The 8755-nt window shown below is 47.2% G+C and overlaps 1 long non-coding RNA gene across 1 annotated transcript; it reads left to right on the top strand.

Annotated features, from left to right (window-relative positions):
• Nucleotides 1-836: 836 nt before the first annotated feature.
• LOC110744171 lies at nt 837-3949 on the top strand. The gene is made up of 2 exons (XR_002524444.1): nt 837-1508; nt 3758-3949. It is a non-coding gene; the product is annotated as an uncharacterized LOC110744171 (long non-coding RNA).
• Nucleotides 3950-8755: the final 4806 nt, after the last annotated feature.

Here is an 8755-nt window from a genome sequence, read left to right as displayed (position 1 = left end):
ATTGAGGAAGCTGTGGGGGTCTCCAGCCTCCTGGAACTCTTCACAGTCCACACAGTCACGTTCCTCAAGGTCATCGTGTGGTCAGCTCTTTCATAACCAGCCCCAATCCCCTGTCCTCATCTCATTTCACTTCTAAGCTTTCAGGCCCAGCTTCGCCAGGCCTATCACATGATGTTGGAGAAACCTTTCCCCACCCCATCTCCAGTTAATTACTTCCCCTCTCTGTACCTCAGTTTCCTAATGGGCATATTTACGAGTTGGGTTAGATCCATGGTTTGCAGACTGTGTGCCCAGGAGCCCTGGGGTGTTCAGGAGGAGGCAGGTTAGAGGAATGCCAAGGCATAGGGCTTTGAGAGGCATTATTTTATCTGTTTAAAGGCTCAAGAACCTCTGGATAAACAAAAGGTCCCCCTGGAGTCCTTCTAGATGTACCATTCTCTGGTGCTGCTTGGTTTGTCTCCCTCTCTTCTTCTCTCTCCACTTCCTTTCCTCATTTCTTTTCCCATCCCCCTGTCTTCCAAAGAAATGAGTTGCAAATCTCCATCTTAACTTCCAAAGTTGAGTTGAGAACCAAACATGAAGCCTGGATCTTGTCATTATGAGAGGCTCTGAGGTCATGGAAAGGAGAAGGGGACGATAAAGCCAAGACGGAGTCTTGCTCTGTTGTCCAGGCTGGAGTCAGTGGTTCGATCTTGGCTCACTGCAGTCTCCACTTCCAGGGTTGAAGCGATTCTTCTGCCTCAGCCTCCCAAGTAGTTGGGATTACAGGTACCCACCACCACGCCCAGCTAAGTTTTGTATTTTTAGTAGAGACGGAGTTTCGCCATGTTGGTCTGGCTGGTCTCGAACTCCTGACCTCAGGCGATCCGCCCATCTCGGTCTCCCAAAGTGCTGGGATTACAGGCGTGAGCCACCGCGCCTGGAGTGTTATCCTTTTTTGTAATTGAAAATCACACTGAACCATGGAAAATGTAGTTTGACATCCTGGAGTTAAGAGATATTCACCCTTTCCCGTCCTCTTACTGTGCAGCGCAAAAGTTCGAGAAATGGGAACATGCTGCTTTGAGTTGTTGTTTTTAATGTCACTGCGATGACTGGACAGTTTTTATCATTGGCAAGAAAAGGCAGGAGGAACCATTCATATAGGGTTTTCTGCTCAAAATGTACTTCGGAGTTCCAACTTGGGGAATAGGAACCCCTATGTTCCTCTTCCCGCTGAAGTTTCACCGAGGTTCCACTGGTGTCAACTCCAGAGGACTCTGACCGTGTCAGCCGTAAAATATGTCCGTTCAGGAAGAGGACAAGTTCATTTTCATTGTTCCCTGGCGGAGAGAAAGGGCAGAGTCGGTGAGAGACCTGGGAGGGCGTGTTTGAAGAATGATGGCCCGAGTCTACCATTCCACACCAGCTCTGCGGGGTCCTCTGGCCAGGATCTTGGCTGGAGAAGAACGTGGCGGGAACCCGCACCCGACAGCCTTTGTCTGCACAAGTTGGAGCAGGACGGCCAGGTAGACACAGAGCATGCACAGACGGCGCCTGCTAATTGGCTGAATCCTGGGGGTTCAGAAGGCAGCGCCTTCTCCCATTGGCTGTTCCGGGTAGGCACAGGTGGCTGGAGAGGGCGGGGCTTGTGTTCCGCAAATCCACCTGTTTCACCTGTTCTCTGGTTCCCGAATTCCCCCACTAAGAAAGAGGGGCTGCCTGGACTTCACTAATGCCTGGCTCTAGAGAAATGCTTTCAGAAGTAACTTGTGCAGCAGCGGCCCTCTCCCCAGGAGGAACAGTAACCCACATACAGGAGAAGGGGTAGCTTTGTCTTTCCTGAGAGCTCCTTGGAGACAGAGTTCAGGGCACTGAGGGTTAAGCTGGAGGAAAAGCCTCCACGGGAGGAGGAGGAAAGTCAAGGCTGTTTCACTCAGGACCAGCCCCGGGTTCTCCCAAGGTGGAGCTGATGAACAAAAGACAGGTGGGGGGCTGGACTTGGTGGCTCACGCCTGTAATCTCAGCACTTTGGGAGGCCAAAGCGGGCAGATCATTTGAGGTTGGGAATTCGAGACCAGCCTGGCCAACATGGTGAAACCCCATCTCTACTAAAAATACAAAAATTAGCCAGGTGTGGTGGCATGCACCTGTAATCCCAGCTACTCGGGAGGCTGAGGCAGGAGAATCACTTGAACCCGGGAGTTGGAGGTTGCAGTGAGCCACGATTGCACCACCACACTCCAGCCTGGGTGACAGAGCAAGGCTCTGTCTGAAAAGAAAAGAAAAGACAGAGGTAGGAATCTTGATGTCCTTTCTGGAGAAGAGAAGAGGGCTCAAGGCAGAGCCTGGCAGAATGGGAACTTGCGTTACAGATAGGAGAGTTTACCCCCAAAATAAGCGAGTCATCTTCCGTTCGCATTTCTTTTGGGGGATCTTTCCCCAGGCACTAAAGCCTGAATCCTATTATCAGAACTTTCATGTTCTGTTGGATCTCCTCTTGAACTGCATTTCCCTTAAAAGGGCCATAGGAGGTCCCATCTTACAGAAATGGATACCTCATGGCCTTGGGAGTGGCTGATGTGTGCACAAGCTAGACAGGTGGGAGACTGGCACAAGCATGCACTGTTGATATTGGAACAGCACTGGCCAACAAAACTCTGTGATGATGTTCAATAGAACTAACTCATGCTGCGTAACAGTGTATGGCAACTGAGCACTTGAAATATGGCCAGTGGAACCAAGGAACCGGGTGTTTAATTTTAATAGCCAAACTGTCTACTGGCTACCATATTGAACAGTGGCAGTTCTAGAAAGTCTAACTTGGAAGAGACCCAAGATATACTTTGGTTCAGGAAGTCTCACCAGGTGAAGACTCCAGGAGGAACGCAGCCCTGCCAATGCCTTGATTTAGACTTCTGACCTCCAGAACCGTAAGATAATAAGCCTGTATTGTATTAAGCCACTAGTTTTGGTAATTTGTTATGGTGGCAATGGATAGCTAACACAGCTACTGTTGGAGGGGTTGGCTCCTGCTGTCACCAGGATCTACAGAATTGAGAGAAATGCATGACAGGAGCTTATTTCCTTCAAATTATGTTTGTTTCTTCTATTGAACAGTGTCCTCCAGCTGCGGGGTCTCTCCTCCCTCAGTAAGTTTTTGACTGTTGTGTGGAATTCCTCTTTGGTAGTTGGAGCAGCCGCCAATCTCCCTTAGTGCTCTAGAGAGCTGATCATCTCCCTTGATTTCCCTTTACCTTTTTCCCAAGAGGCCTCAGGCACTTCAAGCGGATCGAATCTCCTAGGATTTGCCTTAATACTCTGGAGTTCTTTTTTAACACCTAACTTTCCTACTCTCTTCTATGTCACCTCTTCCCTCTATCCCCTCAAAAGTCCAATGAACAAAGCCAGAAACTCAAGCAAGAATGGGAATCAAATTTCTATTTCCCATCCGGAGCAAGGAGGGTCGCCCTCTGATTCCCAGGATGACAAGAGCCACTGGATCACTCAACCTTTCCCTGTTTCTACAATTTGAGCAGGCCCTAAGGCTACATTCTACATGCAGCTCCTTCTTGCTGCCAAGAAAGAAGACCAGGCCCTGACTTCATCCAGAGATCCTCAGGGAACATTCTTTCCTACTCGTCCTGAGAATCTTTCTGACCATCACAGCACCCACCATTCAGCATGCCAAATGAGATAACTTAGTTATTCTCTCTTACAAACCCCACGCCTTTTGTGTACCCTTATTTATTCATTCTACCATTGAACATTTCCCTAGAATCTCCTGGGTGCCAGACACTGTGCCTAGTTACTGAAGAAACATATCTCCCATCTGCGGCACCAGGCATATAAGCAAAGAAGAAACCATCTTGGACAGTCCAGCACACACCACATAGAGCGGAAGAACCACCCAGCTAAGCCCAATCCAAAATGCTGAAGCATGAGAAAAAAAATAAACTATTGTTTTAGGCAACTAAGATTTGGGGGTAGTTTTTTACACAACAATAGCTAATTGAAACATTCCCAGACACAACCCCCATCATCAGACTTTAGGTCTTGTATTTTTCTTTCAGCAGGCTCTTCCCAGCTTCTTGGCCAGCTCTCCCAATCCCCTCCCTGTCAGCTGCTTGTAGTTCTGTAACTGGCAGCAGTGCTGGGAGCACCTGCCCAACCAGTTCTTTGTGTGGCCAGGTGTAATTAATTAACTAGCCATTTGTGGGCCCCAGACAGGAGGTGCCATTGGTCTTCGATCTCCTCCTTTGATGAGTAGCCCTTGAGCTGGAGCCATTAAGGGATAGGCAAGGATGACTCGGGCAATTCCAGACACAGAACCCCACCCCTGCTGTCAGTTACAGATGACCTGATGACACGGACCCTGGCAAATGACCCTGGTCAGACCCTGGAGAGCAAAGAAACCTCAAGAGAGACTTCCAGCAAATGAGGAGTCTCATGAGAAACAACAGAAGTGATCATATTTAATATCGCAGGTTGGAGGCACAGATCATGGCAGTTACAGGAAACCATGCGTTTTCTATGGATAAGGTCACCTGGCCTGTTACCTTATTCAATAAACAATTCAATTATTCAGTCCAGCAAACATTTGCTAGTTCCAGATGATCACAACCAAAAAGGGAAGCCAGAGAAGCAAAAAAGTGATTATGATGCCTTTTGATAGTGTAGAAACAGAAGCACATACAAAACCCAGAGACTGCCCTGGGGAGGAAGGGAATGATCATTTCTGGGGGTATTCAGGAAGGCCCCTGGGAGGAGGTGACCAATGAGATGGATCTTGAAGGGCAAATAGGAGTTCACTAGCCATACAGGGTAGGAGGTTATCTTTAATGGTTGGTAGCCATGATTTGTGGGTGGGTCTACCTGGTTTAAAGACAAAGAAGCAAAGCCAGCTTTCCACATGCAATTCCCAATATGCATACATATTGATCTGATGGTGGGGTGAGGCCAGCTTCTGGACCCATGACCAACTTTGGAGGTCATGACACCCGCTGAGATCTTGGCAGGGAGCAGCCTTAGAAGGCACAAGCACTGGTGGAATCCACCACTCACAAAGGTTATTAACACTATATGAGTTTTTGTGCATGGTATAGCAAGACAGAAGGAACCAAGGAGGAACAAATGGAAAACAACACATGCTAAGCTGTTCATCTGCAACTGTTAAGACTCCACGTGGTGACAGTGCCAGCTCAGAGCCCTCCACCTGCTGGAGATGTTTCTATTGTCTTCACACATGGGCATTCATCCCGCAGTGGGGTGGGATGAGCCCTGAGGTAAGGTTACGACTCCTGAGACCCCATTTGTGGAGACGACCCGTCTAAGGAACTGGAACCTGGGGCAACCTCACTCCTTCCTCCACAGTGAAATAGACTGAACCTCCAGCACACTGACCAGCACAGGTCTTGAATGGTGACTCCTGGTCTAGGGCTGGTCACCTCTTAGAAAACCTGCCTTCCAACGATGGAGGGCTCTGCCTGGGTATCCATTGGAGGGGGCAGCCCTGAGGTAGGAATTACCCCTTTGAAAAGAGCTAATGTCATTCTTGTCACTTTAAATTAACTTTAGCCAAGAGGGACTGACAGAAACATGGATCTGGGTGAACTATATTTGACTGATATTCTGTCAAATATTGCATGGGGTTGTGATCCGCAACTTTTCCCATCTGCTGCTCCAGTCTGAGTCGCTGAATGCACAATGGCATCATTACCATATTTTGTTCAGATTTCCCTCTATCGGATCAGAGCCTGTGAATGTGAAATGTGCCCACAGAAAAAGGCAGCCCTGGCGAGGTGGGTGCTGCAAGGGCGAGGGTGTCCCTTAGTTCTTCCCAAGGGGAGAGCTGGGAAGGGGGAGGGCTCCTCCGGAAGGCGTCCCGGCCCTCGCCCAGGAAGGTGCACATCCTGGAAACAAAAGAGGAAGGTGGCGGATCAGGAGTAAGGAGTGGGATTAAGATCACACAAACCTGCAGCCTTTAGAAACTAGCTTAATCCATTTTATAAAGAGTTGGGAGGGTTTTTCTCTCCGTGAATATAATACCTTGCACATCTGATCAGCGTTTTTCCCAGAACATTTCAAAGCTCTCTGCAAATACAGCAGAGTCTCCTTAGATTAGAGCACGGCCTATTATTACCTGGCTTTGGAGACACCCCAGGTCAGCGGGTCACCTGGGGCCTTCTGAAATAAGACAGTTCCCTACAACAAAAAGCTTGGTGTGATGTGGTTTGTCTAACTAGTGGTTTTCAAACTATGTGAGTCATAGGACCCTTTAAGAAAAAAAAAAGAAACAGCCTGAAGCTCAATTTCTAATTCAGAACAAAATGAAATTAGGTTAAGGTAGAGAGTAAAGGAAGAGGGTGAGGGGGAGCAAAGAAAGGTCCACCTGACACCCCATTCACTAAACCCCCAGGACTCCCAAGACCACAATTTGAAGACTACTGTGGAGGTCACCCCCTCCCCAACCAGAAGCAGGTTTTCTGTGAAGTTAATGAAACCTAAGTTTCTGCAGCGCACCTTCTCTTCCTAGGTACCTCTTCCAAGACTTGGAACTTAATTTTATTTCTCTTATTTTGTGTTGTTTTTAAAATGAGGGCCCCCCAAATTATATAAGTGTCACAAAAGACCAGCTACATAATTTGGGCAGCCAAGTGCAAAATAAAAATGTGGGGCCCTTTGTTCAAAAACAACTAAAACTTTGAAGATGGCAACACCAGCGCCTTCTTGGCACTGGGCCCTGCGCAACTGTGCAGGTGCATGTCCACGAAGCAAACCCTGATTTCATGCCCTGCGAAACCTGGATCTGCCCCTTTCCCCAACTTTCCAAAGAAATGCCAGTCGATTCAAATAAACCTCAGCCTCTCCCGAGAATTCTCTTACGTCCCAGTGTGTCAGATTAGTTCACCTTGCAGCACCTGAGACTGCAGCTCCTCCCAAGACAGAGGCACAGGCTTCCTTCCGAACTCTGCTTTCACATAGAAGATTGGCTTTAAGATGAAGGCCTGCATTTGCTAACAGAAACTATAGCAGACACATAAAATCCATTGTATTTCCAGGCATTCCGATTGGAGCAGAACTTAAGAGAATTGGTGGGGTGATCCTGAAAGTCTCAGAGCATTTGACTGAATCATTTCAAGGTGCTCCTTGAGGGCCAGGGCCACATGCATTCCTTTTCTGGGTCGCCTGTGATACTAGGCCATGGTAATGGTTGAAAACGTGTCTATTGAGTAAACACAGCCTACCAACTAGACTATGTGCTCATGGCTCTCTGACTGTGCCATACTCATGGCAATTGACAAACCTTCATATGCTTCTTCCCCTGCCCAGAAAGATCTTTCTAGTACCTCCTTCAATCGAGATTCTGTCTACACGCTGAACCCCTGTGGAAGTGGCACCCTCAGGCAGCCCTGCCTTTGAGATGAAATAGGCTGCTCTGTTTTGGAAGTAAGGGGTGCCCTTTCCTCAGGGGTGTTTGGGTTAAGGCTGGACATCAATTAGTGAACACACCCAGCAAAGTCCACCCAGGAAAAAGAAACCAGAAAATATTGAAAACAGAGGGATGTGAGTGCAGGAATTGGTTTTTGCAGGAGATGGAAGAGCTCAGAAGCCACACAGGGGCTTCTGAACTTCTGAAGCTTCTGAAGTAGGGAGAGGCATTTGAACTTGAGAACTTTAGGGAACCTTTCCAGCCCTGGGAGGGGCACTTGACAGGAACACTCTTTACTTTCCACTACACTTCACATGATAATGGCCATAGGAAGACTGTTTCTCAACCTCAGTGAAATTATACTGAAAAATCTTTCCACTGAATATTTAATATCCCACCAGATTAATTTTTCTTTATAACTAAAGAGAATGTTGTGTTTTCTGACTTGCAGATTCACTTCCTTTTATGAGACAAAAGAAAAAAAATAAAATGAAAATGAGAATTATATAACCAATCATATTTCCTTTTTTGCATTAGCTACCAGGAAGCTCTAAGCTAAATTTGAAACTTCCTAAATACAGATTTTTAATTATATACCATCCCATTTTATATTTCTTTAAATGCACAATTTTTAATTTAATACTCTCATGGATTAAATATGTTGTAATATAAGACACCTCAAGTACTTCTGAGTAGATAAAGTATACTGTGGCTTCTTTTAAATTTTAGATGATTCCAACAATTCCTACATCTCTAATTCTTTCCCACATTTGGTCCCTACCTGTTCCCTTTCCCCCACAAAACTTCCTAGTGATTTGTCATTTTCCCACGTTGAGAAAGCCACAGGCCCTCCCCACTTCTCCGTGGCACTGTCTTGCTCTTAAATTATTGCTGTATCTCTTTCACTTCTCATTTCTCTGCCCTCTTTGGAGATTTCCTCTCCAGCAGGGCATGAACCCTTTCTAAGCAGTGCCAGCATCACGGGGCCCACTAAAGAGGAAGCCGCAAGTCTGGACAGAGAAGTGAAGGCTCCTGAGGTGGGGGGGTTGGCACGTGGCATTATTGGCAGCATGGGCTTTGGGTCACTGACCTGTGCCATTCACCTTTTGTGACCAATGGACGTCTATGGTGTATACCTGCTTCGCAGTGCAGTGTCCCCTCCTTCATTCTTGGTAACAGCACCCAGTTTTCCTCTGGGGATTGCTCCTCTCCCATTGCATTCAATCTGGATAGGACTATCTTTCTTGGTTTTGTTTTGTGTTGTTTTGTTTTGTTTTTTGAGACGGAGTCTTGCTCTGTCACCAGGCTGGAGTGCAGTAACATAATCTCAGGTCACTGCAACCT

This window comes from Papio anubis, chromosome 11, assembly GCF_008728515.1.
Source record: "Papio anubis isolate 15944 chromosome 11, Panubis1.0, whole genome shotgun sequence".
NCBI classification, from domain to species: domain Eukaryota; kingdom Metazoa; phylum Chordata; class Mammalia; order Primates; family Cercopithecidae; genus Papio; species Papio anubis.
The sequence above is the reverse complement of the archived record's forward strand: the minus strand, read 5'-3'. Positions and strand labels throughout refer to the sequence as shown.